Consider the following 12445-nt stretch of genomic DNA (forward strand, 5'->3'; position numbering starts at 1 on the left):
ATAAAACAGCCTCCTTTAAGTTCCAGTTTATTGTAAATTTGTATTGTTAATCTAATTTTAAAATGAATAATTCCTAAAGCTTATATACTGAGGGAAAATTGCCATATTTGAGAGTTCCTCATGTACTCATTTTTGTTGTCATGAATAATATGTCTACTGGTTAAATAGCAAATAGAATGGCCTGTATATGGCAATATCCTTTAAGTGAAGTCTCTTTCAAATGGCTTACTTCTTAACTACTTCAAATTTATAGCACACTTGTATTTTTTGGATAAACTAAAATACAAGGTAGCACTAATAAAAAGATGAATTATAGTCTAAATTTATTGGAAGGAAATGTTTTCTGGTCTTTTAAAAACTGGACAATTCAGTGCTCAAAGAGGAATTTCTTTAATTGCTTTATTGTACCTATGAATTTTAGGGATCATGATCATTTTAGATCTCAAAATAGTAAATTGACCTTAGAGTTAATTAATTATCCTACTTAAAAGTAGATTTGTTTTAATTTACTTATTATTTATTAATAATAAATTTATTGATTTATAACTATTTTAAATTTTTTATTTAAGTCAATGACCGGTGCTCAAGGTCACATAGGCAATTACTAAGTGCCTGGGGGCAGATTTGAACTCAGGTACACCTGACTTCGGGGCTGGTGCTCTATCCACTGTGCCACTTAGCTGACCCCATGTTTACTATTTTAGATGAATATTTCTGTTAAATGAACATTTAACATTCAGTATATATAAGCATTCAGTTTAAGTGAACAGATCAACATTAATTGTTGACTTCACAGTTTTTGAACCTCAGAAATAGTTATATAACTATTTTGAAAACTATATAAATAAAATGAACTAATTGTGAGACATTATATAATGGTCTAATGAATATATCCATCAAATATGATTAATGATTGATTGAACTGAATACTATTTGCACTGGATAACCTGATCTCAACATTTGAATTTTATTTTCAAAAATACTTAAAGCTAAAAAACAAAACACATAAGTCGAAGATAATTTCCATCAAGAAAATTTTTAAATGTCTTTAAACTCTGACCACCACTACTAAAATAATTTGGCCTTCCCTTTTAATCTTGATTACTGTGTAGTTGATTGAGGATTAGTAGTGTCAGGGCTAAAAAGAAAATTGAATTCCTTTAATAACTTTGTTATTTGAATGTTATCTTCTGTGTTTGAATGGAAAAATCATTGCTTATAATTATTGGATTACAGTTATGATCTCCAAATTACTTTGGAATATATCATATAAAATAATTTCAGGACAAATATAAATGCATAAAAATAAATTAATTTTAAATAAAAATATAAAATCAATTAAGACTGAAGAAAAATTTGGAAAAGAAATGAGAATGATGCAAGAAAATCTTGAAAAAAGTCAACAGCATGGAGACACAAAAAATACTGAAGAAAAAAAACACCTGGAAAAACAGAAAAGCAGGCCAAATGATAAAAGAGGTATAAAAAAAATCAATGAAGGAAAGAATAATCAAAAAGCAGAATTGACCAAAATTGACCAAATAGAAAAACAAACATTTATTGAAGAAAAAATTCCATAAAAATTAGAATTGGTCAAAAACAAAAAGGAAATACAAAAGCTCATTGAAGAAAATAATTCCTTAAAAATTAGTAATTGGAAGTTAATGACTTTATGAGAAATCAAGAAACAATAAAATAAAACCAAAAGAATGAAAAATAGAAGAAAATGTGAAGTATCTCAAGATAAAACAGCTAACTTGGAAAATAGATCCTGGAGAGATACTTTAAAAATTATTGGATAGATGAAAAACTGGGTCAGTCTCTGATTAGCTGCATGGAAGTCGCCTGAGCTGAACCAAGGTTATAGTGGGGCCAGATGTGAGGAGCTGACTTAATCCAACCTGCTTTGCTTTAGTGTGCAGGCAGCATTCGGTAAGAGCTCCTGTTTGATCCTCCCCACCCCATGTCTCAGGCTGAATTTGAATGAGCTGTCAAAGAAGTCAAAAACCTGAAATTCAAACTAGATGATCAGGAGATGTTGCTCATCTATAAAGACTGCAAACAAGCCACAGTCGGAGATATAAACACAGAGTGTCCGAGTATGTTGGACTTCAAAGTTAAAGCTAAGTGGGATTCCTGGAGCTCTTTGAAAGGGAAATCCAGGGGCAGCTAGGTGGCGCAGTGGATAAAGCACTGGCCTTGGAGTCAGGAGTACCTGGGTTCAAATTCAGCCTCAGACACTTAATAATTAACTAGCTGTGTGGCCTTGGGCAAGCCACTTAACCCCATTTGCCTTGCAAAAACCTAAAAAAAAAAAGGGAAATCCAAAGCAGATGCCTTGAAAGCTTATGTTGCAAAAGTAGAAGAACTAAAAATAAAATATGGAATATAAAAGAAACTGGATTCAGACATCAGCCTGTACTTTTGAACCTAAACTAAAATAATCCTTTGATTTCCTAATCCTCTGGTCAAAGTCAAACCAGTGTAATGTGCAGCAGTGAGAGTTGGCATGGTTACTCTAGTCCCATCGGGTTACACAGCTATCAAGCTGTTGAATTTGAGAGCCAAGTAGTTAGTAATCTTGGTTAATAATTTTTTTTTGGAATAGAATTCTTTAATCTGTAAATCAATAAATTACATTTGTTAAAATATTATTGGACAATCTGAAAACCATGGTCAAAAAAAGATAATGCCTAGACTTGATCTTTCAAGAAATTATCAAAGAAAACTGCCCTGATATTCTAGAACCAGAGGATAAAATAGAAATTCAAAGAATCTACCAATCACCCCTTAAAGAGATCCCCAAAATGAAAATTCTCAGGAATATTATAACCAAATTTTAGGGCTTCCAGGTCAAGGAGAGAATACTACAAGCATCTAGAAGCAAGCAATTCAAGTATTGTGGAGCCACAGTCAGAATAACAAAAGATTTAGCATCAGTTTCTAAATTAAAGTATCAGAGGGTTTAGAATATAATGTTCTGGAAGGTAAAGGAGTTAGGATTACAACCAAGAAGCACCTACTTAGCAAAACTGAGTATAATTCTTTGGAGGAAAAATGGATTTTCAGTGAAACAGGACTTTCAAGCATTCTTGATGATAATTGAATAAAAAATTTGACTTTCAAATACAAGACTCAAGAGAAACATAAAAAGGTAAAGCAGAAAGGGAAATAAGGGACTTAAACTGTTACATTTCTAATGGGAAGATGATATTGGTAACACATAAGAACTTTCTCGTTTTTAGGGTAATTAGAAGGAGTATAAATAGACAGAGGGGGTGACTAATATCTAAAAGAAATAAAATTAAGGTTGAGAAAGAAGAGTGTACTGAGAGAAAGGGTAAGGGAGAGGTAGAATGGGGTAAATTAACATAAAAAAGGCAAGAAAGTCTTTTTACAGGAAGGGGAAGATGAGCATTTTATTGGTGGAAGGTGTGAATAAACCTCTCATCAGAATTGACTCAAAAAGGTAATAGCATACACATTCAATTGGGTATAGAAAACTTTCTTAGATTTCAGGAAAGTAGGAGCAGGAAGAAATAAGAGAATGTGAAGGTGAAAGAAGGGAGGGCAAACTGGGGATAGGGGCTGTGGTTTTTGTCCTTCATTATTAAAGAAAACCAAAATTACTTCACTATGTTAGAAACAAGTTATAATATGACTGACTGTGGCTAATCAGACCTATACAAACTTGAAATGCTTACTGGTGGGGCACAAATAATCCATATAAATAGCTGGGGTGTTTACTCTAAACTTATGTATCAATTTCCTTTGAACTGCTTCAATTCTGCCTTGCTCATAGAACACAGTACCTCTTTGATGAGGGCACTCTATGCTGGATAATCCTGTGCCAGTCTTTCCCATATTGCACAATCAGTTCCGAAGTTCTTAAGAGAGACCTTTAGGGTATCTCCATGAAATATTCATTTTAACAAGCATACAATTGACATTCTAACAACATGACTAGTCCACCATAGTTGCAGTTTCTGTAGTACAATTGAATGCTTGATAGTTTAAGCTGAAGAAAGATCCTCAGTGTTTGGTATCTTCTCCTGCCAGGTGATAGCACTTTGGAATCTTCCTAAAACAATTTAAATGGAAGTGATTCAATTACCTGACTTTGTGCTAGTAGTCTGTTTGAGTTTCACATACAGCAATGAGTTCAGCACAATGGGTCTGGAAACCTTCAGTTTGGTGGTCAGTCTAATACCTCTACTCTCACACTTTCTGTCTCCTAAATCCTGAGTTAACTCTGGCAATGCATGGGTCAACCTCACTGGCAATGTGTACCTCACTGGAGATTATACTGCTAAGATAAGTGAATTTATTTGCAGCATTTTAAACTTCTCCATTTGCTATAATTGATGATTTCACACATGGATGGTATGAGGCTGACTGATAGAACACCTGTGTTTCCTTGGTGTTAATTGTTAGGCCAAAATTGGCACAGGTAGCAGAGAATCCATCCAGACTTTGTTTCCTCTCAACTTCAGAGGATACAGTAAGTGCACAATCATGTACAAATAGAAAATCATGCACCAATACTCCCTCCACTTTGGTTTTGGCTAGTAGCCTCACCTAGGTGAAGAATTTACCATTGGTGCAGTAGCTGACCTTGAGGTCTTATTCATCCTCAGTGAAAACACTTGATAATATGACTAAAAACATCATATTAAAAGGCATGGAAGGGGGCAGCTAGGTAGTGTAGTGGATAAAGCACTGGCCCTGGAGTCAGGAGTACCTGGGTTCAAATCCGGTCTCAGACACTTAATAATTACCTAGCTGTGTGGCCTTGGGCAAACTACTTAAACCCAGTTTGCCTTGTAAAAACCTAAAAAAAAAGGCATGGAAGCAAAGACACAATTTTGTTTTACTCCACTGGTGTCCAGGAAATCACAAGAGCATCATCCACTAACCAGAACCTGGGCAAATATTTTGAAGTATTACTTTCTGCATAAAACAATTTCATCTGCCATCTTACTTAGGAGTCCTACATCTCTCTAAGCTTCACTTGTACTTTATTTCTGATGGAATTAAATGCTGCCTTCTTAGAAATTGATGAACTATCCTGCTGGTAAACCTGACATAGTTTTTGGTTTTAATTTAGCAGCTTCTGTATTTTCCCCATCACTTTCATCAAGCCAGTCTTGCTATGTATAAGTATTCTGACCCAGATGAGCAAATGCAGTACTGTACACCAAATCTCTGAAAGCTGCCCACTGTTGCCAATTGTGTTATTGGCTCAATTTTTCCATCAAATTAGCACCAAACTGTTCCCACTTAAGGAGGCACCCTTTTCTCTTGACATTAATTCTTCTGGTAGTCATTTTACCTTGGGGCTGCCATTTTGGTTGAACGTGAAAATTTAACTTGGAAAGGATGAGTCTGTAATCAGTCCAGCACTCTGCACCACACATTTTGTTCATCTCTTGGCTATCTCTTCTCCTATCAATCACATAATCTATTGTATGCTAATGTTTTCTGTGAGGCTGCATCCAGTAAGTTTTATTTCATTTAGTTACAGAAAACACTGTGATGTGAAGGTAATGAGATGCACAGGTCTTCAGGAGCTGATATTTCCAACTCCATTCCTCTCAAGATCTCTCTGCCATGTCTGATAGTTTGAGCCTACTCTAACTTTAAAGTCACCCTTAGTTATAAACTTGTCCTCTTTTGGTATGTTGATAGTAAAGGTATCTAGATCTTCATAGTATTTTTCTTTGACTTCAACAGAGTTTGTCATGTTGGGAGCTTAGACACTGATGATGGTGTAGTGTTTTCCTGCAAGTGGCAACCTCATTGTCATGAACCTGTCTTTCACTCCATTTGGTAGGCATACAAACTTGTTGACCAGATTAGTTTTGGGGTGTTTTTTTTTAGGTTTTTGCAAGGCAAATGGGGTTAAGTGGCTTGCCCAAGGCCACACAGCTAGGTAATTATTAAGTGTGAGACCGGATTTGAACCTAGGTACTCCTGACTCCAGGGCCGGTGCTTTTTTCACTGTGCCACCTAGCCACCCCTGACTAGATTAGTTTTGATTGCAAAACCTGCACCAGCTTCTTGGTGTTTTCACTGCAACCACTCCAGAAAACCGTTATATAACTCCAGCTTCAGTATGCTGACTTTTATTTCCAATCTTGTTTCACTCAGGGCTACCATTTGGATATGATACCTGTTGAGTTGTCTTGCAACAAGAACAGTTCATTTTGGCCTATTGAATCTTGTGTTCTCTATGATTGTGCACATATTCCATGCACTGATGGTGAGTGGAATCTTCTTTGAACAAGTTTTTTTACATTCCTTTTTTTTTTAGGTTTTTTTTTTTTTGCAAGGCAAATGGGGTTAAGTGGCTTGCCCAAGGCCACACAGCTAGGTAATTATTAAGTGTCTGAGACCAGATTTGAACTCAGGTATTCCTGACTCCAGGGCCGGTGTTTTATCCACTGTGCCACCTAGCTGCCCTTCCTTTTGTTTTAAACACAGTCCCTACCTGTCCTCTATCCACCATGGTAATTAGGCCAGAGATGGGTAAACAGAAAATTTTTAGGGTACCTTTTCTAGCCCCTTCCTCATACCAACTGGTGAACAGTGAGATCCTTAAAAAGGACTGCTCAGACACCCAGGAAGCTGCTGAATCCCACTGATGCTTCCAATGATGAGATGACCCTATGGTCTGGGTTGCCTATATGTGGGGTGGTAGCTATAACAACCAATGTGTCTGCACCAACTGCTTTATCACTTACCTATCTCTACTGGACTTTGAGATAGGAATGATAAAATAGTATGGGTGATGTCTTTTAAATTGGATTTTTGTAAGGCAAAGTTGTTTGAAGACATTGGCCTCACTATTTCTTGCAAAGTCATCATTGTCTAGTGTCAAGACAGAGTCAAGACAACAGGCAATGGTTCTAGATGCACAGGATGACTTTGGTGTTTTCAATGTCTAACCAAGTTCTAAGCACGTCAAGGCCTTTAGAATGAAATATTCTCATCTGCCCATTCTACCAATAGAAGATGTCACATGCTTGGAGTACTCCAACTCACTGATGAATCTGAAACTCCCTCAGATACCCTCATTCTGGTTTAGCCCATCTATTGATACGGTTTACTGGAATGTGACCTCTGTGCATCCTACAGCTTCTTGGAGCCATGGGTGAGAGTTAGGTGACTCGGGTGGACATTAGAGGTAGAAAGTAACTCTCAAATCAGGGAAACTAATATTCCTTGAACACATCCTACACTCTAAGGGAGAGGGGTTAGTTAGAAACAAAACCCTTTTGAGGAGGGAAAGGATGAAAGAAGAGAGAGAGAGAACAGGATAAGCAGGTTATGGGGAGAGGATGGAGAGAAATTCCATTAGCAATAGTAACTGTTGAAAAAAATTTTAAGTAAGTTTCTCTGAAAAAAAAGTTTCATTTCTCAAATAAAGAGAATTGAGTCAAATTTTAATAATTAGAACCCTTCCCCAATTTACTAATGATCAAGAGATATGAACAGTTTTGTTAGAAAATGATGAATTTGGAGGGAAAATAGCCAAAAATGAGACATTAATGTGCTGATGCTGGAGTTGTGAAATAATTCAGATATTCTGTAGAGCAATTGTAATTAGCTCAATTGACCTAGCAATAATTCTATTAGGTTGATATCCAAAAAAGAGATTTAAAAAGAAAGAAAAGGGCCTATATATACAGAATTACTTATAGTAGCTTTTTTTCTGGTGGCAAAGAATCGGAAATTGAGGGGATGTTCATTATTTGCAGAATGACTGAACAAATTGTGGTATGTGATTGGGATGGAATACTATTTTGTTGTAAGAAATATGAGAAAATTGTTTTCAGAAAAACCTGGAAAAATATAACCTGATGCAGAGTGAAATGTACTGTGTACAAGGTAACAGCAATATTGTAAGATGATCAACTGTAAATGACTTAGTTATTCTTAGCAATACAGTGATCCAAGACAACTCTGAAAGACTTATGATGAAAAATGCTATCCATCCCCAGAGAAAGAACTAATAGTGTCTGAATACAGATTAAAGTGTATTTTCTTGAGGTTTCTTTTGTTGTTGTTGTTCACCCCAGAGTAGAAACAGAATAATATGTGATCTGGCTTGAATCAAGGCTCCTCCTTTGTTCTTTTTAAAAATTTATTTAGTACCTTATTTTTCCCTGACTACATACAAAAACAATTTTTTACATTCATTTTTAAAACTTTGAGTTCCAAATTCTCTCCCTTCCTCCCCCCCCCACAATGAGAAGGTAAGTAATTCAATATAGGCTATACATAGTCATGCAAAACATATTTTCATGCTAATCATGTCATGAAAGAAAAAATAAAACAACAAACAGAAAAAATTCAAAGGGCAGCAAGGTGGCACAATGCACTTAATAATTGCCTAACTTTGTGATCCTGGGCAAGTCACTTAACCCCATTGCCTTGCAACTCCCCCCCCCCAAAAAAAAAGTAAAACCCAGTGAGGTAGGAGAGTAGGAAAGCTAGTTGGAGATTTTTTTTTTTTGGACTACTTCAGTGCAGTTCAGGTCTATGATTGTACTTTGATTGATAGTACTTTAAGCTTATTAAGCAATCAGTTAAAACTTTGAATGATGGCACCTGATTAATAGTACTTGACTGATATATAACACTAGATGAAGAGGCACAAAGATCTATTATATTAGAAGGAAACAAGGGAGAGTATGAACACTGAGTAAATTCTAGTCAATAAATTTGACCCAGAAAGGGAATAAAATATATCCCCATTTGGGTTTAAAAATCTATTCTTCTCTACAGATAAGGGAGTGGGGAAGGGAAAGAAAAGGGAAGAAAGGACTGATAAAAGAGAAAGCAAAGGTATAAGTGAAAATAAGCTGAAAATTAAATTTTAAAAGAAAAGTTAAAGGGGAAAGAGAATATAAATTTGGTGAGGAGAAATAGAGGAAAGAGAAAAATATAAACAGGAAAAGATAGCATGGAAGGAAATATAGAATTAGTAATCTTTTTTTTTAGGTTTTTTTTTTTTGCAAGGCAAATGGGGTTAAGTGGCTTGCCCCAAGGCCACACAGCTAGGTAATTATTCAGACCAGATCTGAACCCAGGTACTCCTGACTCCAGGGCCAGTTCTTTATCCACTGTGCCACCTAGCTGCCCCCAGAATTAGTAATCTTAACTGTTAATGTGAATGGAATGAACTGTCCCATAAAATGGAAGCAGATAGCAAAATGGATTAAAAACCAGAATCCTATAGTATGTTGTTTACAAGAAATACATCTGAAGCAGAGATACAGGGTAAAGGTAAAAGACTGGAGTAAAATATATTATCCTTCAACTGAAGTAAAAAAATCAGTGCTAGTGATCCTGATCTCAGATAAAAGCAAAAATCAATCTAATTAAAAGGGATAAGGGCAGAAACTACAGCTTCTTAAAAGACATAAGAAATGAAGTTTTGGGGCGGCTAGGTGGCATAGTGGATAAAGCACTGGCCCTGGAGTTAGGAGTACCTGGGTTCAGATCTGGTCTCAGACACTTAATAATTATCTAGCTGTGTGGCCTTGGGCAAGTCATTTAACCCCATTTGCCTTGCAAAAACCTAAAAAAAATGAAGTTTTATCATTATTAAATATGTTTTCACCTAGCGGCATAGCACTCAAATTCCTAGAGGAAAAGCTAGGTGAATTATAAGGAGACATAGAAAGCAAAACTTTGATAATGGGGGAACCTCAACATCCCTCTTTCAGAACTAGATTAATCTAACCACAAAATAAACAAGAAGGAAGCTAAGAAGGTGAATAAAATCTCCAAAAACTTGGATATGATAAACCTCTGGAGAAAACTTAATGGGGATAGAAGATACCTTTTTCTCTGAACTACATGGTACTACACCAAAACTGACCATGTACTAAGGCATAAAAACCTTATAATCAAATGCAGAAAGACAGAAATAATAAATGCATATTCTTCAGATCATGATGCAATAAAAATTACATGTAATAAAGGGTCATAGAAAGAGAAACCAAAAATTAATTGTAAACTAAATAATTTTAAATAATGAGTGGAATAAAAAACAAATTAGAGAAATAATCAATAATTATATCCAAGAAAATGATAATAATGAAATCATATCAAAATTTATAGTATACAACCAAGACAGTTTTGAGGAGACATTTTTTATCTCTAATTGCTTATATGAATAAAATAGAGAAATGAGATCAATGAATTGAGTATATACTAAAAAAGCTAGAAAAAGAACAAATTAAAGATCTCCAATTAAATACCAAATTAGAAATTCCAAAAATCAAGAGAGATTAATAAAATTAAAAGCAAGAAAACCATTGGTCTAATAAATAAAATTGAGTTGTTTTTATGAAAAAAACCCCCAATAAAATAGATAAACCTTTAGTGAATCTGATTAAAAAAAAGAAAGAAGATAACCAAATTATCAGGATCAAAAGGGTGAACTTACCACCAATGAGGAGGAAGTTAAAGAGATAATTCAGAACTACTTTGCTAAACTGTATGCCAATAAATTGGATATTTACAAAAATACGAACTGCCCAGATAAACATAAGAGGAAATAAAATATTTAAATAACCTAATTTCAGAAAAAAGAAATTGAAGAAATCAACAACAAACTCCCCAAGAAAACATCTCCAGGTCCAGATGGATTTACAAATGAATTCTACCAAACATTTAAGGAGCAATTAATTCCTATTCTACATAAATTATTTAAAAAAAAATAAGGGAGGAAGGAATTCTGTCAAACTCCTTTTATGACACCAACATGGTACTGATACCTAAACCAAGAAGAACCAAAACAGAGGAAAAAAAATTAACAATTAATCTCCATAATTAAAATTAATGCAAAAATCTTAAATAAAATTTTAATGAAGAGATTACAGCAAATTACTATTAGAATAACACACCATGATCAAGTGTATAGGAAGGTGCATAGGATCAGGTGTATATGAAGGGATGGTTCGATATTAGGAAAACATTCAATATAATAGAAAATCATATGATTATCTCAATAGATACTGAAAAAAGCATAGGAATAAAAGGAATTTTCCTAAAATAATTAGTATCTATTTAAAACCATTAACAAATATTATATGCAATGGGGATAAACTAGGAGAATTTCCAATAAGATCAGGGTGAAACAAGGATGCCCATTATCACCATTATTATTCAATATAATGTTAGAAATGTTAACTTTAGCAATAAGAAAAGAAAAAGAACTTGAAGGAATCAGAATTGATGAGGAAAAAAAACTTTCACTCTTTGCAGATGATATGATGCTGTTTAGAGAACCCAAGAAAATCATCTAAAAAACTACCTGAAACAATTAACAAATTCAGCAAAGTAGAAGGATATAAAATAAACCTACATAAATCATCAACATTTTCTATATATGAACAGCAAAGCCCAAGAGCAAGAAAAAGAAAGAGAAATTCCACTTATAGAACTGCAAACAGCATTAAATACTGGGGAATCTACCTCTCAAGGCAAACCTCAGAAACTGAACACAATTAGAAAGCACTTCTCACCCAAATAAAGTCAGATTGGAAACAATTGGAAAATGTCAATTGCTCAAGTCTAGGTCCAGCTAATAAAATAAAAATAACAATTCTACCCAAATTATATTACTTATTCAGTACCATACCAATCAAATTACCACATAATTATTTTATTGAGATAGAAAAAAAATTCACCTGGAGCAACAAAAGGGCAAGAATATCAAGGGATATTGATGGGGAAAAAAAGGAAGGTGATCTAGCTCTACGAGATCTAAAACTGTTCTATAAAGTGGCAGTCATCAAAACTACTTGGAACTGGTTAAGAAATAGGAATAATGGATCAGTGGAATCCAGGATAGGTTCCAAAGAAACTGCAGTAAATGCCTACAGTATTCTACTATTTGACAAAATGAAACATATTAAATTTCTGGAACCAGAACTCACTATTTGACAAAAATTGTTTGGAAAATTGGAAAATAATATAGCAAAAACTAGGCATAGAGAGTCATATCTCACACCCTATAACCAATTAAGGTAAAAATGGGTACAGGATTTAGACATAAAGTATGACACCACAGACAAATTAATAGTCCAAGAAATACTCTATCAGATCTATGGGAACAGGAGAAATTTATGATCAAGCAAGAAATTAGAGCACAGTATAAACTACAAAATGAATGATTTTGACTATATTAAATTAAACAGGTTTTGCACTAATAAATCAATGCTGCCAAAATTAGAAGGAAAGCAGAAAGTTAGGAAGCAATCTTTACAGTTAGGGACTCTGATAAAGGTCTCATTTCTAAAATATACAGAGAATTGCATCAGATTTATATGGTTACAAGTCATTCCACAATTGATAAATGGTCAAAGGAAATTAATAGATAGTTTTCAAATGAAGAAATTAAAACTACCTATAATCATATGAAAAAATG

At 34.4% G+C, this 12445-nt stretch overlaps 1 pseudogene; it reads left to right on the forward strand.

The window, feature by feature from the left end:
* Window positions 1–1963: 1963 nt before the first annotated feature.
* On the forward strand, window positions 1964–2392 carry LOC141501893 (acyl-CoA-binding protein-like; annotated as a pseudogene).
* The last annotated feature ends 10053 nt before the right edge of the window (window positions 2393–12445 follow it).

The sequence above is a fragment of the Macrotis lagotis genome, chromosome X, assembly GCF_037893015.1.
Source record: "Macrotis lagotis isolate mMagLag1 chromosome X, bilby.v1.9.chrom.fasta, whole genome shotgun sequence".
NCBI classification, from domain to species: domain Eukaryota; kingdom Metazoa; phylum Chordata; class Mammalia; order Peramelemorphia; family Peramelidae; genus Macrotis; species Macrotis lagotis.